Genomic DNA, 27568 nt, shown 5'->3' on the forward strand with positions numbered 1-27568 from the left:
AAACACTATTGTCCCTTATAGCAGAGTGTTATTTATGCTTCCTTTATATCTCCATAATTTTTGTGCAATGTTTGCTGTGGAGTCCTCAAGACTTTTCTTCAATATAATTGTTAAATAAAAAGTATATTTTTTATTCATTATCTAAGTCTCTTTTAGACATCACACAGAAATTAATAAACAAGGGTACTTGCCAGAGATATTTTACATTTTGACTGTGAAATAGATAGAAATAATTAATGTACTGATTATTTATTTATATATTTCAAACAGGCATCAACAGGACTAAAAAGAGCACATTTTAAAGCTTTATTAAAGGCCCTAGGCAACAGATTTCTTTTTGTAATATATTTTAATTTACTAACTGATTTATGGATAATAAAGCTGCATGAGATGTTTTCAATGGAATTGGGGTCACTTAAGATTGGCCACGGTGTCATTACAGAATGAAGGACCCTTCACCCAAACATCACAAGCTATAACCACTAAATCATCTGCGGTGGACTGCTGAGCCTGTACATTCCTATGTGTAAAAGTCTAGAAAGGATTTTTACGTCTTCTGGTCTCCCAGCACACTGGGTCCCAAATCCATTCTGAGACTGCCTTGGCCTCACTCTGTGCCTTTTGCTAGCTCCAGTGGTCAGAAACCACCTCCTGATTTCCAAACTCATTTTTTTCCTGGCTGGTTGGTGCCTTTTGTTGTTGTTGGGCCAATATTATATTTTATCTGAAATAGCTGTTCCCTTCTGAGAGTTTACTCACCTGATATAGAAGAGCCTTGTCTTTCCTGAGGGTCTTGCTCAATGAAGCAAACCAAGTTGTCCTAGTCCTCTCTAGTAAATACAGTGAGTAGCTCTGTTTATCCTAAAAACTCTCTCCTGTGTCTAGTCCAGTTAAAATTCAGCTTTCTTGTGTGTAAGTGACTAGAACTATATGAGAGCCTAAGGAGTTGTTAAAGTCACTACAACATTTCACTTGCCTTTGTTGTGGCTGCAAGGTGTGGAGACATCTGTGAATACACTTGTGCTTGTGTAATGTCCAAGTGTATATGCGTATGTGAGTACACATGTGCACCCACACACATCACACACATATCCACACATTGCTTTGCATGTTTGTTGCCAGCTGAGGAACTCTCAGATTACAGTGCACATTTTTAGTACTGTTGCATTACTCTTCCTTCCATCTTCACAGGTTTAATTAGTTTTTCTTCAAAAATTATTCCAAGTCCTCTCCTCTTTTGCTTAAGTTTGTTTAGGATCTCTACTCTCAGAGTTGTGACTATAAGAGCCCAGTCTAGTATGGACTAATTCTCTGGTTCTGACTATGCTTCTGATATTGAGATGACAGCTACTTCCCTCTCTGTGTGTGAGTTGAGTTATTGTATGCAAGAGCATATCCCTAATGTGATTGTTGCCCATTAAAGAACAAAAAACTCTCTTGATGTGGTCAGAGACTAACATTTGCTTTGGGAGAAGCTGGAAAAAGCCCCGATGAAGGTAACTATTTCTGCGGGCAGGCAATAAAAGCTGGAGGTGATAGAAGGTGGGATGGACCAACCATATTTGTCCAGCTCTGTAACTTCTGTCATTAAGTTTGGAACATTAACACTGGAATGAAAACACCTCTTTCCCAGGGTTCCCATTTCAAAGTAGTTGCCAGGTATCTCTTTTATAATTATGCCTATGGTTGGGGCAGTTGGATGCAACCAGTGTTCTTGCTCTGTCTATCATCCCTGTGCTTCCCAGCCATACAGCCTATGCATGCAGCCTGGGAGAAGGATGTAGGTTGGTGTGATGGTGCAGTCAACATGACTGCATTGATGAAGTAGCAAACATTGCTGCTGAAGCAGTAGAAGTTCTTTGACACAGAGCAGGACAAGAGCTGCTGAGACTCTTTGTGGAAGGTCAAGGGAATGCATCTTTGCCCTGTGTCCCTGTTGGACCTGGACTGAAAATCAAGGCCTTTGTTTCTAACAGGGATGGCAGCAGTGAGAAGTGGGATCTTGGTGCCCACCAGGCAGGAAGGGTAACTTCACCTATGGGAAGGTGCGGGGTGCCTCTTTAGGAAAACCTCCATGACAATATCCCAAAAAGGAAAATGAAAATGGATTGAAGAAATTAAAAAGCACACAGAGCTGCTTCAAAAAATTTTATACCTTTTAGCACATCCCTGTGGAGTCAGTTGTGGCAATAGGTCTGTCTGAACTCTTTCATTTCCCTGTTGCAATATAATGCTCCCCCACTTAGCTAATTTTTAATCCTTTTTTTGAGCCTGGCATGCCTTTTTAATTTTTTTTAATAATGCTTAATAATCATGTATGTTCAGTTCCCTGGGTGGTATGTTAATTCTTTTCTTTCATCTGCTTAATTAGAAGATTTTGTTCTGCATAAAATACATGAGGCATCTGGGGCAGGGTCTTATGAACTGGTAAGCATCCAATAACTATATTAAGCAGTTTCTTAAGGCTTTGAAACTGTCTTCAGATGGTAGCTGTTGACAAACCCTGAAGTGAAGCACTACTTAAATATTCACATTAAAACCACCATTGCAGTTAAGTTAGCGATGCATGATTAATTGGCTTAAAAGCAATGGATTCACATGGAGTAAAATGCCTCTATGAAAATCAATAGCATGACAACCATTAGCAAGAGCATTACTTTGAAGATATTAAGGGACACAAATCAAATTTGTCAGCTGAAGAGTAACAGTGCCTACATATACAAACAAACAGCAGTTCTGTCTGCAACACAGCATGAGGGGTTAATAGGGCTTCTCTTAATAATCACAGCGATGGGGTAGCACACAGTTACTCCCAGCAAATAACAGAGCCAAAGGTGCTACTTTGCTTCCACCCACCAGGTTTGGCTGGAACCTCTTGGTTGCCGGCAGGTGCAGATGTTCAGTATTCGATGCTGTCACCCAAGACTGGCTCCCCTCTCTTTACCAGCTGCATTCACACCCATTTTAGCTGATGCTGGCAGCCTGAGCCAGCCCCAAAACTGATAGATGGGCAACCCCAGAGTTTCACAGGGGTCTTGCTCCTCTACCTCTAAAAATTCAAAGGCTTTTTTGCACTGTAGAAGCATTATAAATACTGCTCCTCTCTTCTTGCATCTCCACAAACTCCCTTTTATACTGTTGCATAAAAGCCTCTTCAAGGCTGAGAGTCACTTCAATCCATAGGCGGATGAAATACTGTATTGTGGTCATGTTTACAGCAGTACACAGGGAAATGGTACAGATTTCAGAGTTCTCCTAGGATATGTGCCCTGAATTAAAAAAAAAAACAAAACCAACAAACCAACACGCCACTTGGGTGCATTTTTATGTCTTTCACACACAAATATGCTGAGTGGCTGATTCTGTGCATCACTGCAAAAAGTAGAAAGCTGTCTGTCCGCTGGGGCACTAGTCCTCTTGGCTCAAAGCTGATATAAATGATGATAAGAATTTTAACTTGGAAAAGAAGGAAGATGGATGGAAGGGACCTTTAATCTCCATGCCTGGAGATCTAACGCAAAAAAAGAGAAAAATCAAATAAACAACAACATGACAATCTGTAATGGAAGTACAGAAGATGAGAGGCTGGACAGTACAGAGAATGAAAAAGATAATACTAAGGAGCACGGGGGGCTAAGCAACTGTTGTACCGACCTAAATATAAATTAACCTCAGACATAAGGCAATTGTCACTCTTTAAGGAACAGAATAAATTATTGATGTTCTTCTTTAAAAAATCAGAAAGTATTTTATTAAGTAAATTATCAACTAACATGGCAAAACATATGTACTATAGAAATATTAAGTTGGGATAGAGGTTCATGAATGATCCTTAAAACTATTAGTAAGAGGGTCCTTTTGAAATTTGTGGGTGAGATGACAGTGGGAGGCATCATCGACATGGCAGAAGATGAGGATATTTGCAGAAAAAAAGACTGTCCCAAAGAGGCAAACAATGTGACAAACTTCTGTAGAATGAAAGGCAAGATCATTTAAAGACTAATGTGGAGATTTTGCACTAAAAAAAAATGGGAATTTATCGGCTGGAAATGGAAATGAGTAGCAAGCACTGGGTCACTGAGCCAGTCGGGATGAATACTGCCATCCATGTGACCCAACCATGAAGGGCAAATCCAGGCTGAGGATATCCCTGATGACTTGTTTCCAGTGGAGTGAAAGCAGCATTCAGGCAGTTTTGTAGAAGGCTGTGTAGAGACCTTATCTGGAGTATTGTGCACACTGGTGGCATCCTCACTCATGAAGGATGGATGAGCTACAGAGGACAGCCTGTGGGACGAATGTGTGAGGGAAAAGCAAGGGCTGTGCTCAGCCTTCCTGAAGCCGAAAAGAGATATAATTATTCCCTGCAAGCACATCGTGATGCTAAATTCTGGAGAAACAGGAGAAGAAAAGGTATTTAAGCCAAAGAATATAATTCACATAGAAACAACTGGAAATATATTTAGACAGGATTTCATAAAATATTTTTCATTATCAGTGTACTGAGGATTTGGAAAAGGGTAGTTGTGGTGTAAAACCTGATCACCATTAAAACAAAGTTTTGTCAGCTCATGTGACCAGTGTATTTGGCAAATGACTGGCATTAAAAACTCAGGATCTCCTTTCAAGATTCACATTCCTCTGACTGGTACTGCTTAAAGCTAGGAATAGATACAGAGTCTCATATCCCAGAAGAGTCGATGATGTGGTCTGTAACACTGAGTCCAGTGTCCTTGTTGCTCAAAACTCAGCCATCCTGGTGTTCTTCCTTAGATCTGCGCTTGCTGTGGGAATTGAAGGAGAAGCAAAATTGGTTTAATCTCATTTATCCACAGCCCAGCTGCTGTTTATCATTGTGAGACAAGCACCCAGCACCCCTCCTGCACTGCATTTGTCTGGTAGCTCTATCCTCTGCTGTGTCCCATTGCAGCAAGCAGAAAGCATGCTTTCTGTGGAGCACGTGCTGTGCAAAGAATCCCAGCATTTCAGACATCCCCGAACAAGTCCAATAAAATTATCCTGATGCTAGGTGCAAGATTCAGATCTGGAATCTCCTCTCCCTCACTGCTGGATGTCCCCAACCCAGAGTCAGATCCTTTGGCAACCCTAGAGTTTGATTTGCTCTAGAGTCAACTGCAGGAGGAAGGAGGAAGAGATCATAGACCTCTGTGTGCTGTATGTATGTGTCTGGCCTTTTCTCTGCAAGGCAGAATCACCTCAGACTCTCATAACTCGTGTTTGGCTTCTTGCAGCTTGGGAGTGCAGTGACAGAAAGGTTGCACTGTGCTCCAGACGTCCTTTCTGCCTCCCCAAGCCAAACTGGGAGGCACTCCTCCCTTCAGCCCCAGCCCATGCCACTGTCAGTGGCTAACAAAACCTGCCCCACTATTTAGTTCTCCTGGTTTCCATGACATTAGGGAAACGGGAAACAGATTTCATATTAGGGAGGGGTGTTTTTTAGCCTCTTCTAAGTAAATAACTGCACCACAGGACACAGGAGGTGCAGTCACCAGGCTGGCAGAGATGCCACAGCATTGTGTTTATGAGCACCTTTTTAAAAAAAAATTCAGTCATTATTGAATTGTGGGGAGGTGGGGAAGGGAGACATTTAATAATTTTTTTATCTCCTAAAGAAGTGTGATTTGTTATCTGAAGGCAATAATTCTAACTGGTGTTATTGGTATGCGGCATGCAGGGATCTTAGCACTAGCACATCTTTATTAATGTTGTTATAAAAGCTTCTACTGGGATCCTAGTTATCAAATGACTCTGACATCAATTCATCCACAAAGCCCTGCGTTTTAATTTCTCACTATCTGAAAAGAAATGGGCTGGGCGGGTGGAAAGAATTCTATTTTCAGCTGCTTTGTCCTTTGCTTTAAAGCCTGGCACGTTGCAAGCGTAAAGGAGGAACATGTAGGATTATAGCAGGAGGAATATATCTTTGAAAAATAAATATCCTGCCATAAAAAGCATGTTACAAAGTGACAGGTACCATCCATTGATATAATGGAGTCTTTGATTCCCATAGTACTGGCCATTATAAGAAGTACACAAGGATGTGAGCCAGAGTCTTGAAAACTCCTTTGAATAGCAGCAGAGCCACAAATAGCAGCAAGGGATTTAATAGTAAAACACTTTACAAAGATTTTGCTGTATGCACTGTAAAACAATAGAGAGTGAATGAATTACTGGAGCTAGAAAATGTCTCTTTTGATATGACTCAGGGACTGAGCAGGGAAGCAGCTGATTTCTAGGACTTTTCCCTCTTCAGCCCATTCTTAGTCATGGTTATAAATGATTGCACAGGAGGCCCAGACCCAGCAGAATTTGTGAGCAAAAATGATCAGCTAACCCAAGTAAACAAAAAAAAAAAAAAAAGGAAACATTTTTTTAACAATTTATCATGGCCGGGCTCAAAACTTTTCCAGTTCCATGATATTACAGTACAGTATCATGTGAATGTAGTAAAGTGAGTGCTGAGTGAATGATACACAAGCTGAAAGCAGAAATGGGGAACGGTGGTGGTGGTTCTCAAAAAACATAGGCACATGCATGTGTGAACATTCCCTCCTCAGCTCATTGCTTAGCATTTGTCCAGGCAAATCTGTCCTTGCATCTCTCTTATCAAACCCTGGAAGGACAATGGATTTTCTAGATTATAGCTTTGGGGATCAAGTCTCTCCCATATAGATCTTTTTGTATGGTTGGAAAATGTGATTTCAGCAACACCGTGGTGTGATGGCCCTTGTTTCTGAAGATGAATTATTGCTTGCCTGGAGAACCTGCATCCTGGGAGAATAATTCCCTTTCCCTAAAGACGCGGGACAGTGCAATCTTTCAAATGTCCATTCACCTATTTAGAAATGGAGGAAGGAGGTAGGAAGGTGTGAGCTGGCTCTTCTTGAATGATCAACACATAACAAACACCTGCAAGGATGTCTTTTCCAGACAGAATTTTTTTCCTCACACTGTCCTGTCCCCAGACTTCTTCCTTTGCAAAATGATACCAAATCCTTAAAGCTTTTTCTGCTGCAAATGCAAAGTCTTTTAAATTACATTCTAATGAATGATGGCTTTTTCTGTGCCTTTGGCTTGATAAGAACAAGGTATAAGTCTCAAGACTGAGGCCAGGCTAGGGCTCTGTCACAGTGTTTGTTGTTAATGTACTTGTGTCTATGCCAGCATTTTGCCACTTAGGTCAGGAAGTCTTCCACTAGCCATTGTGCTAGTGCTAGGAGGCAGATTTTTAATCCAGGAACTTTTACAGCTTAACCCTGTAAACAGGCTTGCCAAAGGTGCCTCAGGATTCTACACAAACAAACCAAACCATTTTGGAGTCTCTGTTTGGTTGTCCCATGTGTTCTCTACTTTTACTTAGCTCAGTGTGAAACCAAGGTTTCTGCTGCGGTTCAGCACTGAGGTTTCTGCCTGGTGTGGCAGGGAACTGGAGCATCTGCAGGGTCCTTGCCTGGGTACACGGGAGGTGCAGGATCCCCTCTGGCCCTCCTCTTCCCGCTGACTTCCCAAGTGATCCGCTCCTCTCCTAGATCATTTCACAGAATCACACAACGGGTAAGGTTGGAAGGGACCACAGTGGATCATCTGGTCCAACTTCCCTGCTCAAGCAGGGTCACCCTAGAGCACATGGCACAGGACTGCATCCAGACGGTTCTTGAATATCTCCAGTGAGGAGACTCCACAACCTCCTCCACAATCAGCCCTCTCTGGGCAATCTGTTCCAGTGCATGGTCACCCACACAGTAAAGAAGTTCTTCCTCATATTCAGGTAGAACTTCCTGTGCATCAGTTTCTTCCCATTGCCTCTTGTCCTACTACTTGGCACCACCAAGAAGAGCCTGACTCCATCTTCTTGACATCCTCCCTTCAGATACTCAGACACTGATGAGGTCCCCTCTCGGTTATCTCTTCTCAAGGACAAACAGACACAGCTCCCTCGGCCTATCCTCATGGAAATTATGATCCAGTCCAATCTTCTTTGTTGTTCTCCACTGGATCTGCTCCAGGAGCTTCATGTCTCTCTGAGAAGCCCAGAACTGGGCACAGAGCTCCAGATTTGCCTCGCTAGGGCTGAGTAGAGGGGCAGGATCGCCTCCCTCACTCTGCTGACAATGCTGTTCCTAATGCACCCTGGGATACCATTGGCCTTCTTGGCCACAAGGGCACACTGCTGGATCATGGACAGCTTGTTGTCCACCAGGACCCCCAAGTACAGCTCTGCAGAGGAAATAAAACTTCAACAGAACTTCATAATGAACAGGGCTTCCCCTTCAGCCCAAGACAATCATAGGTGGATTGAGAAGCCACTGGGTGCAAGGGTTTGTGCTCAGGGTGAGATGAGCCCTGGGTGACCATGGTGGTGCAGAGTCTGGAGAGTGGAGATCCTTGGAGGTGGATTTTGTCTTAGAGGGCTATGGCTCAGGTGTCCTGCATAGCACTAAGCATATTTCTGGTATTTAACAACCTAGGAAATAATTACTAGCTGTCTGCAAACCACCACCAACTCTAAATGACTAAGGAAGTAAATAAGGACCAAGGGGCAGTAACACTGCAACAGTTTTGCTCAACAGCTCTCTGCAATTAAATCCCCCTGTACAAAGGGAAAGCAAGACAACTGGAAACGAGATGGCAAGTGTTTTAGAAATCACAGACAGTCAGTGACTGTGGAAACCTTATACTATCCTAACAGGAATAAATAATTAACAAAAGATCCATCTAAAGACTGAATTTCTCTCCCAGGCTCAGACAGATGGACTTCTTCCCTTAGGTAGATAATTTCTGTCTCATTTAACAACGTGCAACTCCATTCAACATTTCAGCAAAAGGTAACACGAGACCCATAGAGCTTTCTGTCTTTTCAGCAGCCAATGCTTCATCTATACAAAATAAAGATAATATTGAATTAACCTCATCTGTAGTAGAGCACATGTGAGCAAGCATGCTTTAGCTGCCTAGCTAGACAAAAATGATGGCTTTTTTTTTTCAAGATAAAATGTATTTAGTTAAACAAGTGCACCGGCTTGTGCCTTGCTGTCGGTTACATAGTATCCCAGCTGAAGTTCTCCTGCCATCGCTGCTGCCTCCAGCTTAATTTGAGATGGATGAGGATGAGTGTGGAGGTGTTTCTGAGTGTCTGTGTGCCTGCACAGCTCCTCTTGCTGGACCCAGGGGTGCTAAAGGATAGTAGTAATAGGGAAGGGGAGGAAAGGCTGCTGTTCTCAGGGGGAATACATTTCATCCCTTGTTGCAGAGCTGGTATCCAAGGACACAGGCCTACCTCGTGCTGTCACTAAGGGATGACAGAGCACACACCAGCAGTGTGTGGTTTCTTTCCCAAAGTTTGTATCTCTCTACACAATAGACTTACAAGCTCATTTTCTGCAGCTGAATTGTTTTTCCTGGACTACGAGCATTAGTAGCTGCAGCATGTGCTGCCAAATGAAGAGACTGGGGGAAAAAAATCAGTGAATGCCAAGCAATCCATTTTGAAAAGCCACCTGCATATAGGAAAGAAAGGATCCAGGAGTGCCTGAAAGTTAAATTTTACCAAAGGAGAAGGCAACATGTATAGTTTCAGCAGACTCTTCCCTCTGCCCTGGTTATCTTCTTTTCCTCTTTACTTGAATTGCCTTTTATATGCCTTTCCACCTGCCCTTTCCTATAATTTTTGTTCTTCCCTTCACATTAGCATTCTTAAAATAACAACCATAGTAACAATAAAAGTGAGAACAAGAGGAAGAGAGAAGTAGTTCTGAAAGGAAAGTAGCATTTGCCTCCTCCTATGGCTCACTGGCATATTCAGCGCTGGTCTAGGCTTCTCCAGCTGGATGCTTGCTGGGACAGGACACTGGTAGCACTGGCCAGCTGCACAGCATGATCCCGTTTTCTAGGTTTTTAGGCACTGCTGCAGTAAGAGCAGAGGTTGTTTTTGGTGTATTATTTCCTTCCCAGTTCCAATATACCCCATCCCAAAGTTCCTTCTTCCATTCCTCTGGGAAATCAAATCCTGCATTGTCTCCTGTCTTCCACAATGATCATCATCTGACGATGAGTAGAAGCTGCAGGGTTACTCGGTCTCCTGGGAAAGCAAGGAAGGGAGCCCTGTGGGTTAAGCGAATAGCATGAATGCAATGGAAATGCATACAGAGTAAGGTTTTTTGGCCTTGGAGACTGGCTTCTGCAGACTATTTTGAGGTGCAGATCTCAGGCTGCTTAAATGGAAGCAGCTGTCAGACATTTCCTCATCACGGAGGTTTGCCTGCGATGTTGGACTGAACTCCTTGATTAGAAAGTCCATTGCTGTGAAGGGACTATCCGTGGGAGCTTACATCGTGTTTTTATTAGTTGCAAATAGCTGTTAAAACATTTCCTCCTGCAATTCTAATTTATTCAAAATTTTCAATATTCTCTCTTGAAGTAGATTAAACTGCATATAGAGTCCTTAAAAATCAAATGTTGGGTAGTTTCCAAAGAGCCATAAAGCTAAGGTTGCAGGATGATAGCGGTCATTTGTAAAAGTAAATATGATAAAATGACAGCTGCTTGCATGAAGTAGCACCACAGACTTTCTAATTACTAGATCAGTTCATTTGGGGTTTCAAAATAATTTGAGTTCTGTTTGTCTGAGTGCTGTTAATTGATCAGAAAGTAAAGCTGATCACTGCTTGTTCTTCCCATGACATATATGCTTTAATAAATTATTGCTTGCAACTCTTGCAGTGTTACTCATTATTGACTTCAGATTCATCAGCTGAATAGATGGATAGGACTGTTTACCAGAACCATTAAGATCATACTGGGGTTTTCTGAGGTTCTCTGCAGGATCTCTGACCTCTGACAAACTCCCATCAACAACCCAGTGTTTTTCAGAAAACTGCTGAACCGTTTTTCTCAATAATATGTTCAAGTGAGCACTTCCTACTGGTAAAATTTTCATGTGCTAAACATATTTAGTTGGCCATAGGTAACTAATAAATGTATATCCTGGGATTTCAGCTGATGATAAAAGGTTCATTACATTCTTTAGAATAAGGCATATTTGCATGCAACATTGCTGAGTCTGAAATCATAAATTAGTGCTTTCTGGACTTTATTAGTAAGTCTTGCTCTTGTGGCAGTCTCCAGAGAAAAGGCACTTGTCTTGGGAAATGGTATCTCCTTTGAAAACAGTCTCATAGAAGTTTGGAAAACATGTTTGAAAACTTGCAGAAAACATATTTTTCTAAACTTGTATGACACTCAAGAAAATACTAGATGGGAGACTGGGGGAGGATGGAATGAAAAAGGGGCAAGGAGAAAGGAAAAAGAGAAAGAGGCACTTAAATAGAGAGGTGGGGGGAAAACTGCTGAAAAGGAAATGAGATAAGAAAATATGAAAGGGAAGCAGAAGAAGATGAAAAAATAAGTAGCACATATGTTTATTTTATAGGAAGTTGACTGACAGGATAAATTTCTGCTCTGGTCAGGGAATCAAAATTATGGTGGGCTCTGGATGAAAAGGGAATAGCAAATATCTTAAATTAAGAACTCAAGAGACTGAATTCTGTTTGTAAAACAACAAAACACCATTTTTTAAGACTGAAGTTTGCTGGTGAATAATTTTTAAGCAAAAACCAGGCTAATTGTCTTGCATAAGAAAGCACTACAAAACACTTCCTCGTAACCACTGAAGAAGTGAAAGACCATATTCTGCTATCAACTTTCCTTATTTTGAATTTCATTTGAAATAACAAGATAACTTTTGCCATTAACTATAATATTAGATTTTCCTCTCCTGCGAGCAACTGTCCAGGTCTCTTTGTGGCTGATTTACATAATCCTTGTAAGCTTCTTGCATGACAAATGGTACATTCATTTTTCAGGGGTGAATTCAGCTCCACTTGTGATGGGAAAGTGAGGGTAGGAAAATAAGAGGAAGGACTGTGTGGAAATGAGAGCTGGTATCTGGGGGTCTTGGCAGTACTGCTGGGAGGCTCACTGGCCTTATTCTCACTGGAAACATGACATCTTAAAGACACCGTACAACTACTACAACATTTATTCAGGAGATATGGTCTTCCCAAAATACATCAGCAGAACTATTATGATTTTCCAATAAGAGGAAATGCTTGAAAAGAGGATGAGCATTTTATTATTTATTTGATAGCAGCACCGATCTCAAAACAAGTAATTGACTCTGATGTAATCATCCTGGCAAAGATTTCTCTGTGCATGAAAAGCAACGATCTTTCAGAATCTTGACAAACAAAAGAAATACTGGTTGTAAAATTGGCTATTTTTGTTATTTAAAACTTAATAGAGGTGGAGCTAAAGATGCTGAAAATGGGAGAATCTGTCAGGATGATGAATGCACCCATTGATGTGTTTGTGGTGGGGTGGCTGGTCCTGCAGGGAGTTGGGGCTGTGGAGCTGGTGATGTTTGGACTGTTGCCATGGGATTTATGGTGCTGAAAAAATGTCCGGAGCAGTTAATTAGGGGTGAGATAAGAAAGGGTTTATTTGCCAAGGCAGTAGATGTTACAAGACGCGCGCCCCTGTGCCCGAGAGGTTACATTTTATAATACCATCCATCCAATCCCAGATGTGTCCACCCTGTGGCCTTTGCTCTGGACCGCCCCGGGGTCCACCCCCTTAAAATGGGTCTGGGGTGCATTTCGGGACCACCTATTTCATCACCAACCTCTTTTACTGGTTTTAGCCATTTTTAGTCTATCACTACAAAGGAGATGCACGATCCTGATTGACATCACTGGCACTAGAGCAGAAACACACCCCTCATTTCTAACAGAATGGTCTCTATATTTCATCATAAAATCTTTTTCTAGGAAACTGATCACTTGCATGGTAGCACTCTGAATTATAAAATCTGTGAGAAGGGGGTATCTGTCAGAATATATCTGTGCTTTTTTTTCTAATCTATAAATCAAGCGAAGCAGTGAGGAGGTGAGGAAAAGCTTTAATTCAGTATTACATTTCCATGGACATAGAAAAATTCAACACTTAAAACACAAACTGATCTAGTATGTGCAGTTCGCCACAACGTGGCAATGTGCTTTGCACACGGTGGGTTAGATTTCCTGTACATCTCTGGATCAAGTTGGAGGCACATAACCACTTTGCCACACTTCAGAGAAGTTTGACACATCAATGGAGAGAAGGTAGCTAAAATAACGGCAATCTCTGCTTTAGAGACAGGTCTGTGCTGCCATCCAAACCAAACGTATATGCAAAGCAAATGGCAGTGGAGGTGTTTAACTGGGTACATTTTGTGAAGGTCACCATATCTTTGAGAGAAGCTGTAGTAAGAGCAGAGGCACTCAGAGAGAAGGCAGCAGTATTGGCCCAGCAAGGGAAGCTCTGATACAAAAATCTCAGGAAAATAAGAGACGAAGCATCAAGGGGTGATCATTAATTGCCAGGGCATTCCTTGCATTACTTAAGGGCTCACAGAAACAGAACTTAGCTAGGTCTTCATGACGAAAAAAAGTAGCATTAAAGCCATCTGGCACTATCACAGTATTTTCTCTTTGACGAAGTTAAACTACAGTCTAGAGTATGGTCAACAGTTTAGTCGAGAGAGTGGTAAGAACTCTAAAGACCAAAAGTATAAAGAGAGTGCAAAGTTTAGAAGTAATAAGAATCAGATATCTTGGATTCTCACCATAAGCAGAATATTGCAGTTCATGGATGGTTAGAAGCACTGTTGGATTCACAGAAACACAGAATGGTTGAAGTTGGAAGGGATCTCTGATGGTCATCTGGTCCAACCCTCTTCTCATGCAGGACTACCTTATCCCAGTTTACCAGGAGTGTGGCAGACAGCTTTTGAGTATCTCCAAGGATGGAGACTCTTCAACCTCTCTGGGAAACCTGTGCCAGTACTCGATCACCCTCACAGTGAAAAAGTGTTCCCTGACATTCAGGTGGAATCTCCTGTTTTTCAGTTTGTGCCCTTTGCCTCACCGAACAACACTGAAGGGAACCTGCCTCTGACCTCTTTGCACCCTCCCTTCAGGTATTCATACATATTGATGAGAAACTCCCTGAACTCTCTTCTCCAGGTTGAACAGTCCCAGCTGTTTCAGCCCTTTCTCATAATAGAGATGCTTCAGTCCCTTAATGATCTTAGTGACCCTTTGTTGGACTCTCCAGTATGTCCATGTTTCTCGTGTACTGGGCAGCCCAGAACTAGACACAGCACTCCAGGTGGGGCCTCACCAGTACTGAGCAGAGGGGAAGGATCACCTCCCTTGACTCCTAATGCAGCCCAGGATAGACTTCTTTGCAGCAAGTGAATGCTGCTGTTCAGCTGTCCACCACATGCTCCGGGTCCCTTTTTTTTCTTCAGAGCTGACTTTATCCTAAAACATGGCAAAGGCAACACTGAGTGGGTAAGTCTGTGTTAGTGATGGCCACGGACCGCATGCAGAAACACAATCGTTGCAGGATGGGCTAATATGGACAAGATGCCATCTGCTACACTGCAAGATAGGGACCTAAATTTAATGTGTCTGAAAAATTAATTATAGTTCAAGAGCTACAAGCCACAGTAGTGTAATAGCGTGCACCAGTAAAAATTTCCTTTGTACCTCTTACAGTCATTAATTTCATATATGGAAATTGCGTACCAGCCAGAACTGGAGAAGAGCTGGAACTATGATTCAGCCAAAGCTTGTGCTCTATTATTATCATATGCTCCATTATTACCTAAATACAGAGCCTGCTGTGGAATCAAAAGTGTTTCTGTGCGTCTGGATGGAGAGAAATAATCAGGGGAGAAAAAGTACCTATATAGCTGTTTTTTAAGTTCTGTGAATGCTGATTTTTCAGAAAGAATTCTTAAACTAATAGCATCTTATATTCATGAAAAGATTATGATCAGCACGTAAATATATATATAAAGATATTATATATATTATATATATGTGTTATATATATAAAATATATATAAATATTTAAGAGATATAAAATCTTAATCACTCTATCATTTATAAATACAATTTGAGATTTCAATGTAATTAAATTACAAGAAATTCCATAAAATAAAAGTGAATAATTTATCACTTATGTGATGCATACAGAAATGAAGACTTCAAAGTGGATAGTAAAATCTAATTTTATTTGGACTTTTTAAACAACAAGGAATAAAATTTTAATATATGATCCTGATAAGTTCTTCCTGATATTCTAAAACATAGACAAACTCAGTGTGAGTAATTGGTTAGAGACATACTAAAGGTGAGAGAGGAAAGGGGAAATACAAACACTGACCTCAAAACAGTGTTAGGGTGTTCAGAGTAGTGTTCAGAGAACCATGAAGGCATGTCAAGGAGAGCACAGCACTGAACAAACACTGATGTCCACGTCTATCTAACCTGGGCTGCCCATGGTTCCTGGGGCTTCAGCCTCAATGTCAAGCTGCAAATTAGGGTTAGGGTTAGGGTTCAAAGAACCACAAAATCTGCATCTCCATGGACACTGGGCCTGGAAAAGGCATGCCATGGAGAGCATGGTCCTGCACCAACATTTATCTCTCCAATCTCTCCACACCTTTCTGTTCTAGATCACCCATGGAACCTGGGATCTCAACCTCTGTCCAAAGCTGTCATTAGCGTTAAGGTTCAGAGAACCACACAGGCTACAGCTCCAGGAACAAAAAAACCACCCCCCCCCCCCACCAAAAAAACCCCAACAAAGCAACAACAACAACAACAAAACAAAACCAAAACCAACCAAACAAACAAAACCCCCAAAACCCAAAAAACCCCAACCAACCAACCAACCAACCAAAAAAACACCTGAAAAACAAACAAACAAACAAAAACCACCAAACCCTCATGATCTCCATTCTTTTTTGTATGCAGAGGAGAACATTGCCACTGAGGATGAGGAAAAGGTTGAGTTACTTTATGCCTTTTTTCCTCAGTGTATAACAGAAAAAACCGTTATATTCAGGGTACCCAGCACCCTGAGCTGGAAGACAGGGACAGGGGAGCAGAATAAATCCCCCGTAACCCAGGAAGATTAGTTAGTGATCTACTGTGCCACTTAGACACTCAAAAGTCTATGGGGTCCGATAGGATTCGCCCAAGAGTACTGAGAAAATTGGCAAAAGAGCTTGCCAATTACTCCCCATCATTTATCATTAGTCCTGGTTAACTGAGGAGATCCTAAACAGATAGCAAATGTGATGCCCAAGTACAAGAAGGGTTGGAAGGAGGATCCTGGGAACTACAGGCCTGTCAACCTGACCTCAGTGCCAGAGAATATTATGGAACAGATTGTCTTGAGTGCCATCATGCAGCATGTACAGGACAACCAGGGTATCAGGCCCAGCCAGTAGGGCTTTAGGAAAGACAGATCCTGCTTAACCAACCTGATCTCCTTTAATGACCAGGTGAGCTGCCTAGTGGATGAGGGAAAGACTGTGAATATTGTCTACCTACACTTCAGCAAAGCCTTTGACACTGTGTCCCACAACATTCTCTTGGAGAAGCTGCAAGACCATGGCTTACACAGGTGTACTCTGGGTAAACATCTGGATGGCTGGCTGAGCCCAGAGAGTGGTGGTGAGTGGTGTTAAATACAGTTGGTGGCTGGTCACTAGTGGGATTCCCTAGGGCTCAGTATTGAGGCCAGTCCAGTTTAATATATTCATCAGTGATCTGGACAAGGGGATCAAGTACACCCTCAGTCAGTTTGCAGATGACACTAAATTGAGTGGGAGTGTTGGAAGCTAGAGGGCAGAAAGGCTCTGCAGAGGGATCTGAACAGACTGGATTGATGGGCCAAGACCAACAGTTCAATAAGGCCAGGTGCCAGACCCTGTACTTGGGTCACAACAGCCCCATGCAACACTACAGGCTGGGGGCAGAGTGTCTGGAAAGCGGCCCAGTAGAAAAGGTCCTGGGGAGGCTGGTCGACAGCCATTGAACATGAGCCAGCAGAGTGCCCAAGTGGCCAAGAAAGCCAATGGCATCCTGACCCATATCAAAAACAGTGTGGCCAGCAGGTTCAGGGCAGAGATTGTCCCTCTGTACTCAGCACTGGTGAGGCCGCACCTCGAGTACTGTGTCCAGTTCTGTGCCTCTCACCGTAAGAACGATGTTGAGGTGCTGGAGCAGGTCCAGAGATGGGTAACAAAGCTGGGCAAGGATCTGGAACATTAAGTCTTACAAGGAGTGGCTGAGGGTACAAGGGTTGGTAAGTCTGGAGAAAAGAGGAGACCTTATTGCCCTCTAAAAGGAAGTTGTGGCAAGGTGGAGGTTGGCCTCTTCTCCCAGGCAATTAGTGACAACCTGGGGAGGTTCAGTTCAGATATTAGGAAAAATTTCTTCACTGAAAGGGTCGTCATGCAGTGGAACAGGCTTACCAGGAAGTGGTGGAAACACCATCCCAGTCTTCAAAAACCTAATGGATGTGGCACTTCGTGATGTAGTTCAGTGGGCATGGTGATATTTGGTCGAAGGTTGGACCTGATGATCTTGGTGATCTTTTTCAACCTTAGGGATTCTATGATTCTGTATGCAACAACATATGGATAATAAAGAACATATGCTTATTACAATAAAGCTCATGGAGATGTAAGGATGAATCATAGAATCATAGAATCAGATGGGTTGGAAAGGACCTCTGAGATCATCAAGTCCAACCCTTGATCCACTACCACCACAGTTGCTAGACCATGGCACTAAGTGCCATGTCCAGCCTCATCTTAAAAACCTCCAGGGACGGAGAATCTACCACTTCCCTGGGCAGCCCATTCCAATGGCTGATTACCCTCTCTGTAAAGAATTTCTTTCTAATATCCAACCTAAACCTCCCCTGACGCAGCTTAAGACCATGCCCTCTTGTCCTACTGCTGATTGCCTGGGAGAAGAGACCAACCCCCACCTGCCTACAACCTCCTCTCAGGTAGTTGTAGAGAATGATGAGGTCTCCCCTGAGCCTTCTCTTCTCAAGGCTAAACAACCCCAGTTCCCTCAGCCTCTCCTCATAGGACTTGTGTTCAAGTCCCTTCACCAGCCTCGTTGCCCTTCTCTGCACCTACTCCAGCACCTCAACATCTTTCCTGAACTGAGGGGTACAGAACTGGACACAGTACTCCAGGTGAGGCCTCACCAGCGCTGAGTACAGGAAGAAGAGCAGCCTGTACATGGAATAACTGCAAGAGGGACCAATTCGTCTAGTAAAGGATGTCTCTTAATTGTGTGAACTTCTATGACTGGACATTGGCAGCTTTGATTTGTCACTGTCTGTTCCCAGACAGACCTTCTACCAACTTACAGCAGTGATCTGCAGAATATCAAACAGAAGAGACAATCAAATGGCTTTCCTTTGCTTTATCAAAGTCTTTGGTCTGATCTGGTTAGGCTTACAGGAAATGGAATGTACATTAGATACTAATGAATTTTTTCTTGATAGCATGTGCAATACAAACAAGGAGCATATAACACAGCCGGTTTTTAAATCATTACTGGTCTGAGTAGAACTTGATTACCAAAAGAAAGTTTTAACCTAAAAGACAAGGACGCAGCTTTGCCATGGCCCTGTGTTTTGTAAAAGTATGACTGTAGTTTGTTTGCCCAGATTTTTAATCCGATCAATATATTTCTTGTTAAAGTTGATCACCCATGAAGAAAGTTGCTCACAGACTGTAGGTTCAATGGAGCAATGCCATGAGAGAGCACTTGCAGCATCATCAATAATTTCTATATGTCTATAAATGTTTTCTGCTTCTGACTTCTGGAATAAATCCATCCAATTGGCTTTATATAAACTGCAGGAAGGCAATCTGAATCTTCTACAAAAGATATGCTGTTTGTTTCAGTTGCCTGCAGAGTCGTGTTGTCATTTGGTTGGGTCAATGACTTCCTTCAGCTCTGCACTGACTCTCTTTTAAGTTCAATGGAAAAACTTCAGCATGAGTGACAGCATCTCTCTGAATATCTAGCAATATTAAAAGGATTGTTGATCTGAGGGAGATGTGTGAAAATGGCAGAGAGGGAGTACAGACACAAAATGAGCCAAGGGTTAACATTAGATGGGCAATCAATATGCAGCCACAGATGCTGCCTTTTTGCTCTCTAGGGCATTTGCTCTAAGAGACCCCAAGCAAATTCCTTCAAAGACACAGGGGTAGAGGAGTGAGGGCAGCAGGTGCTGCTCCAGACCATGGTGGGACTCCTCACTAGCCCCTCCTGAAAGGGGAGGTGACTTTCTTATGAAGTCTTCATGTCCTGCCAAGGCAGGAAACACAGTGGTGACTATTGGACCACTGAGAAGTTTTTAGGTGGAAACTGACTGGCTGAAGACCAGTGAGGCTGAACCGCAGGAGTCATTGATAGTACCATGGATATTTATCTCCTACCTCATATGCATTATTCCCCTAGGTGCCGTGCTTCCTTGAATTTTGCTTTCAATACTGTAGATCACATTTCTGTGTCTTTGGGAAAATCTATGACCCGTGTCCTCTGGGACACAGGGACTGTTGGATTTGTGACCTGATCTTGCATGCTGCTTCTTATGAAGAGGAAGGATCTCAAAGTGGTGTGCTCTGAAAATAGTCCTTGAGTTTTCTCATTTCATAGGGATTTGACAGCTTAAAATACCTGGAAGGGTTTGGTTGGCCGCATTTGCTGCAGCCCCCAAGTCTGAGGTGGAGGTGAGACCTCTCATCTGAGTGAGTACCCAAAGTACTGCAGAGTGAGAAGGGGAATCCTTCTGAGAAGAGGCAAACCAAGTCTTTCTGTGTGAACAGTTTTTAATTTGCTTCTCTTAGGTCCTTACAGCATGAAAGTAAATGCTCATTTAGACATACAGTATGTGTAAGAAGATTGCAAAATCTAATAGTTTCTGTGCTATATTAAGGTGGAGTATACACAGGACCAAAGTAAGTGCAGTGTCAAGGTTTTTTTTCTGTTTTTTTTTTGTTTGTTTGTTTGTTTGTTTGTTTTTAATATTTATCAAATTCTTTATTTGTCTGTTTATTTAGGTTTCTTGAATGTTCACTGAGTGTGTTACTGAGCTGTATGAAATGTAACTGAAAACATCCATCTTGGACAAAATGGTATACTGTTTCATAGCTTCCACCTTTACTGGAGTTGAGTCATCTCTTGTTTTCTTTGCAAAGTAATTTCAGAATAAGTAACACTCCCAACTTGACAGTGTATGAGGTAGGAGTGCTGCTGCCTTTTTAGCCTGTCTGCTGCCCAGCTCCTGTCTTCTCCTCTGTTCCGCCTTCCCCCCAGGAACTTTTCCCAGTTATGGAGGCTCAGATGCTGCCAGGGGCCTCCTCTGCAGTGCTTGCCTCCCTGTATCCAGCAGTGTGTTGGACCAGGACTGCAGCAGTCCCACGGGCAGAGTATGAAGCAGCATGTCAAACAAGGAGTAGGCAAATGGGAGCAATCCCGCCCAGTGCGGTGTCCCAGCTGCCCACTGTTGGGATAGAAGGACACTGAGCTCCCACCTTACAAGGAAAGATATTGCAGATGAGTTACTTTTTTGTGATTTACTGTTGTCTAAAGTGCCTCTCTGAAGCCATGAGAATGCCACATCAGGGCCATTCATGCATGGGGATGTTCATGTACTTGTTCTGAGGGGGTAAGGTCTTCTGTGATTACCCTTTGCAGCATCCAGCACTTCCTTACTTCTATGGGGAGAGGGACCACTGCTTGCCATACCACAAATATGCTTCTGAAAGCACAGTTGTTATAATGAAACATACATCTAAACAAATCTTAACAGACCCCCACAAATATCCCCCCCGTCCTTCTCACGTATTTCACTCCAAACTGATCCTGGGGCAACTAGTTCACCTGTGGACACCTTCCCTGTATCCACATCCAGTGTCCCAAATAGAGGAGCTTCAGACTCCCATTTGACTCCATGCCATTAGCAGCCTGGTCCAGCATTGTTGGGAAGTTCACAAGAGCAAAGCACCCTAATATACAAGTTTCCAAAACAAGCATAGTGAGGCTAGGATCTGCTGGAACTGCTAATAGCGCTTGCACCATAAGTGACTAAGCGACTTCATTTTGTGCTGCTTGACCTTTGATGGCAGATTTGTGAGAGAGGAATGCATGACTTTTTCAGAAGCCCAGATTCTCACAGGAGCCATGATTGACACAGCCAATGAAGAGGTTATTCCTGACACAGTCCATCACTGCACGTTGCAAGCATCCCTTTGGCAACACCTCAGGCTGCCAAAAAAGGGAGCAGCTCATGAGTCCCTCACCTCTTTCCTCTCTCTACAAGGTCAGTGGTCCTGAGACCAGCCTTATTAATGGAGAAGGTCAAATTTCAGCTAGCTCAGGTATGACTGCTCTTCAGTAATTTTGTATGTAGTAGTACCAAAAGTCCCTCTCTGGGACTAGAACATCCTTGAGATATTTCCTCTGGAAGCACAAAGGAAGAGACTGTCCCTGCCCTGAAATATCCCCCAGCCTAATGAGTTAAAACCCAGGAATCTGCTCAGCATCTTGGCGGGTAATGTCCATTTGCATTGGGTAAATACCATCTCAAGACATTTTCCTCAGTATGATTTGTCCATGTTTGCAGTGAATTCAGTCATCATGTGCAGGATTTTCCCTAAGGTATGATTAGACACGTAAAGAAGCAAGCATGAACTGGAGGGTCACATTAAAAACTTAATGTACGTTATGCTGTTGAAAATAATTAACAAAATATTTAGAAATTGGGAAGACCCTTAATATCTACTGTTAGGATGTAATCTGAGTTGGTAGGAGGTCTTTCTTTAAAGAAGAAACAGTGATGAACTGCATCTCTGTAAAATGCTATTATTATGTTTCCACACTGAGATGCCACTTTTTGTCCCAGCAACGACTTATTTAAAAAATGTGGGATTTATTTGTGTCTCCAATTTGGAAACAAATCAATTCTGTTTCATTCTATTTTCAACTTCTATTTGTGGTCCTGTTACTTAAAAGGAGGTGAATGGATTAAACTTGGCACTGAGTTCCCATTTGTCATGCCTCCTGTTCTGAAGAACACTATTTCCCTGTGGTTTTGAAAGCACTCTATTCAACCTAATGAGAGACCATTTTGTTTCTTTAACTGCAGTTTCCACTGACTCCTTTTTTCTTGTGATGTGCTGAAAGTAGTCAGCGTTTTGTAGGAAGAGATCAGCATTTCATGTAATTAGACACCATCTTGGCTCATCAAGAAGGTGGAGGTCCTAACCCTTTGTGCTTACAGTGAGAAATTTTGGAGTATTTGGCTAATTCTGGTTGTGTATTTTGTGTATAATCCTTACTATATGCATAATAAGAATTACACAGAGAATCTGAACCTAAATATTAGCTCTTACTTCTTTTAGGCAGGCTTAATCGATTGCTAGTATTTGACATCTCTTTCTTCCTCTCCTCCCTGTGGCTTTCATAATTAGAAGCATTTTTAACAGTGAAATGTGCACTTTCAGACAATGTTTCTTAAATTATGTATGTATTGATGCTGCTTATGTTCTCCTTTCCTGTTTGCTTCTGAATATTCAACTTAAATGCAAGTTTCCTTTTTCTCCTGTGCTTATGTTGGTTTTGCTCCCCAATCTCTATTGTAAATTACGTACTCCAGAAAACCCTTTTTTCTAGTATGTACTGACATAAGGATTACAGATTGACGGAATTTATAGATGGGCCTTTACTTAAAAACTTTAGAGATGTTCATCAGTTTTCCTTCATTGGGGACATTTAAGTAAGTATTCTGAAAGTCTGAATAACCCATATGACTTTGGGTAAATACCCTGAGGATGCATGTCCAAATAGCTCTACTTTTGCTTATGCTGCCTGGAGCAAGTCGCAGAAAGAATCTTAATATTAATAACAAACCAAAATTAGAAATCACAGGGTGAGACCTCAGTGAGACCTTGCTTGTGCAGTGAAGCTCTGCCATGAATTTCCTGTGAGCATCTCCTCTGCAACAGTGGGCCGAGTATGGCAGCACCAGCCTTGGAGGACGTGAGGGATGGGCCACTAAGCTGAAGGCTGCTTTACAGTACAGGCATGGGGTGACCTGACTGGCATCTCCTGCATGCTGGGGCTGATGCTCTGTCACCAGGTTTGGGCTCTGGCTCTAGCACAGCTGCCTCTGCCCCCTGAGTGGTTTGCTACAGGCAGTGCACACCCCTTTGCACAGCAAGACCCTAATATGGGTTAGTGCTTTCCTGTCCTGGGTCAGGCTGCCTGGTGGGGCAGGCAGAAGGGAGCTCAGGTCAGCCCTTCCATGGGGCACCCTGCACAAGCTTCCCACAGACACCAGCACTAGGAGCATCTCTACATGCCTGCCATGGCACTGAGGGGCCCTGTGAATACCAGATGTCTCACAAACGCTATGGCCATGAGCATCTGTGGGATTAAGCTGGAGGTGGGAAGTTCCACAGTCATTCCCTTTTACTGAGTATGGATGCTGAGGCTGTGCTCTTCTAAATACTTTCTGCTTTGCCCTGGATCAGCAGGTGTCCTAGATGCGTGCAGCCAGCAGCTCTCATCAGCAATGGAACGCTACTCGCAAACTGTGACCTTGTCCTTGGTGTCCAGTGCCTCTGTTTAGGTGTCCATCTTGAAAGGGCACTATTTGCATGCTTTAGTATGCTACTCTTGAAAATCAGACCCATTTATGAAATCCCAAATTGATCACATATACAAACATTGCATCCAAACCAACGCCCACTGTATGTTTAATTCATCCAGACTCACTTTATGTATAATTCCTCTGGATAAACTGCTTCTTCCATGTAGGATACTTTTCGATGTATAAGTGCAATGGACATCTTACCTGTAATGTGCTCATTGCCATAGACTTTGTAGTGTGCTGAGCCTCTCCCTAGTTTTGAAAGGAACCCAAACAGCAACTTTTAATCATTTCCCTTTCCACCCTTCTCCTTATCAGCTGTCTCACACATCAATCCCCCCTGAACTTTTGTCCTCTATTTTTATCACATACAATATTTGTCTTGCCTGCAGGCTCTCCCAGGAAGGGAATGTGCTTTATCTGCTTGGAAGAAATGGCCATGGAAATGTATGGCACTATATAAATGCTTTGTAATACTCATAACACAAAATGTGTGTGAAGTTTGTGTGGTTCGTGGTTAGTAGATTTTATCGTGACTAAGTTCTTTCTATCACTTGAGATGATAAACACCCTTTTTAATGCTCCCAAAGCATTTCAAACCTCTCCCTCTGCTTCTTGTATTATCGTAGACAGATAAGGCAATGCATCTTTTTTATTTTTCTTTTTTTTTTATGTGGGAGGTCTGGGGGAGGAAGGAGTGTTGCATCTGAGTTGAATGTATCAGCAGAAATCACCCAATACATTTTTAAGTGTTAATGACGAAAGAGGTAGAAATCACCAGACAGAAGGCCTGAGGTCATGTTCTAATTATCTCACTGTAAATCCAGAGTCAATTTTCTAGTGAAAAATTGTCCAGCGTAAAGTGGTATCAGACTTCGGCCCATAAATACCTGAGCTGTAGGCAAAGGTTGCAAGGGGCAATGAGAGAGAGGGGGGAATTGTAGGAGAAAGACAGGAAATATGAAATATTTCTTACCATAAACAGTGCTGGAAATGTATATAATAAGACTAATGAATTGGAGCCATATCCGTTACAGGATTGGTACTGTATCTTTGGCATTGCCAGAGAAGCAGAACTCACAGAAAGGGTAGACCAGGTGACATGGAAGTAGCTTTAACCAAAGAAAAATTTTATGTTTGATGAAAGAATATTGGAGCTGTATATGCCACAGAAGACACTGACCAAAGCTGTGATAAAAAGGAGGGCCACATTAAACTTAGTTTCAATTGGTTCTTAATAGAAACTTATGTGAAATTATCACACCTCCCCAAGCTTTTGACAAATCACTACCACAGGTCATTCTTCAGTTATTTTTCTGCATAATAATTTCTTCATAATGCGATAGTAATTGAAGAATGTTCCCTTTCTCTGCTGACTGAAGTTTCCTTGGTATCATGTGTTCTTCACTATTAAAAGACAGGCTGCCCATGCCAATAGGCAGATGTCCTTCATAATCAGTTTAGCATTACTCAGAGACCCCTGCACAAAGCTGATAATGTAAAGACAGTAACTTGGATGAACACCTCTTTCAGAAGATATCTTCTCTATGCCTCAATATTAAGAGCTTATTTTTCTGGTATTTTGTGCTAAAATTCATCAACCTGATGTTTAAAACAATGATGAGTTTAAATTTTATGTCCCATACTTCCCAGTGATTAGTTCTTGCTATATCCTTAGTTTTACTAGTAATTGTCCAAAAGCTCTGACTGACAGCACTAGAAATGTTAACTGCACATTTAAAATCACATTTAGAACAGATAGAAAATATGAAAATTTGCCTCTTAATCTATTTCACACCTATTCAGGCAAGTGTTTCTCCAAGAAGGTGCAGTTTTAATTTTCCATTCATTGAGCCTTTGACCTTTTCTTAGAGTCAGCAAACAACAGGGCCTATGCGAAACAGTAATCTAATTTTGCAACAGACAGAAGCGATCTTTGCTGTTTTTCAGTCTCGCGTTCTCAGAATCAGTGACTCTCTGGCAGAGACACTAAGCTCAAAATACAGTCTTATTATCAGTCCCCTGAGCCAGCCACTTCACTAACAGTTTTTATTTATTTATCTCTGCATTATGCTACTCCTCCTAATTACAGGGTCTACAAATTGTGGTTTTATTATCACTTTGTCCCTTCTACTATCTGCAATTTTCAACCTGTCCATAACTTTTCCTGGCTCCTATTCTAAACCATCTTTAACATGAGACTCTTTTCTTTTTGCATACAGACTCAAATTTTCCAGTTGTATAGGCAAAACTTCCTGGGCGTTTTTCTGGTGTCAGATTTATTTGCCTGTAGCACCTGACACATCAAAATGCAGAGGAGGATTTACATGAACACTTACCTTTGCATGGTTCCAATTAGCGTTTACAAACTGGGATTTTGCAAGGCTAATTAGATATGGAATAAGACATACAGGCACTTGAAACCAAGGATAAGATTCATACTGCGTGAATCGTCTGTGACTTCTTTTGGACCATGACTTTGAGGGATCATCATCCAAGGTGATGCTTAAGAGTAAACAGAGAGTGTAGTTCCAAACAGTCAAATCTCTGTCTGTAGTAATTGAACAGATACTCTCAGTTTCTCTAAATATGCACTCCATAGATAGACACCCACCACGGCTCAAATAAATCAAGGGAAAGTAGAAAGCTGACAGGCCATCAGAAAACAAGCATCAGTCTTCCAAGGGATGTATTTGTAATCAGTCTTTACCTCAGGTGCTCCTGTCTACTGGGAAAGTAAATTGAGAATTCTGTTCATTCACTGCCAGCACAGAAGAGAACTTATCTTAATCTTTGGAAAGGTGTTTGTATATACCAGTCTAATCCATTGTTGTCTCTCTGGTCCTACAGTGCAGCTTGTATCAATAGATCATGAAGGATTTTTCCTCCTACAGCTCTGAACGCAAACTCCTGTGCACAGTGCACATTGAAATGAGGCGAATGACTGTTCCAGCAGGTTATGACATTTTAAAAGGTTTTGGACTTACTCCCATTGAGAGTAGTGGCAAAATGGTCTTTGATCCCTGGGGAGTTAAGCAAAGCCCAAAATTTCTGTCAAAGAAGTTAACAATGTAGAAATTAACTGCATCATTAACTGTAAAGTTTCCTCCAGTGATAATTTTGTGGGGCAATGAAAAACTATGTCTGACTCATTCTTACATATGTTTTAGATGAACAGAAATGGTCCACTGTCTTTCTCCAAATTATGCAAACAGATATCAGTACACTTAGCAGTCTTATTCCAAAAGGGATGAATTATGGCACTGTGGTAGAAAGAGAGTTGGGGAGGGGTGAGGTGTTGGGAGGTTTAGCATAATTGCTACAATCAGATTTCCCCTAGCCCTGAGCAGCTTGCATGTATACATGTACTCCAACCTAATGTCACCCATGGGTTTTGATGATGACCCTCTGCTGTTGCTTTCTCCCCTGTTTTGGCTACTCCTGTTTCCCCTTGCAAAGCCCCATTTCCTGCTCCTTGGGGCTGCAGCTGGCAGCAGTGACACCACACTTCTCTGCTGCTCTGGCATGGCAGTTCAAAGTCATTGCGGAGGAACCAGGCTCTGTGCTGCACGGCCCTAATTCTTATCATTCTGTCACAGCACAATGTTCTCAAAGCAGGGATTTTCTGTGCCTAGCAAAAAAGGCACAAACTGTGGTCATTAGCTCTATCAACACACCAAAGCAAGCAAAACAGCACAGAACTACAAAGAGTGTTTGTTTTTCCTGTGTTGGAGCATTATGATAAAATATGCATCCTCACTTATTAGACAGTTCATGAATAAATATAATATTATGCTAGGCATCGCATTCTTACTGTGTTAAACACAGTCTTCTAGTTATTGTTCTTAAGACCATGAGTTTCAAGTTAAGTAATGGTGTTATGCAGAATCAGCTTAGAGGGAGAGGGAATTGCATGAGCAGCAAAATAGTTTGCTCTCTGCCGGAGGTGCTGATTTGCATC

Source organism: Corapipo altera, unplaced genomic scaffold (assembly GCF_003945725.1).
Source record: "Corapipo altera isolate COAL_440 unplaced genomic scaffold, ASM394572v1 2, whole genome shotgun sequence".
Taxonomy (NCBI): Eukaryota; Metazoa; Chordata; class Aves; order Passeriformes; family Pipridae; genus Corapipo; species Corapipo altera.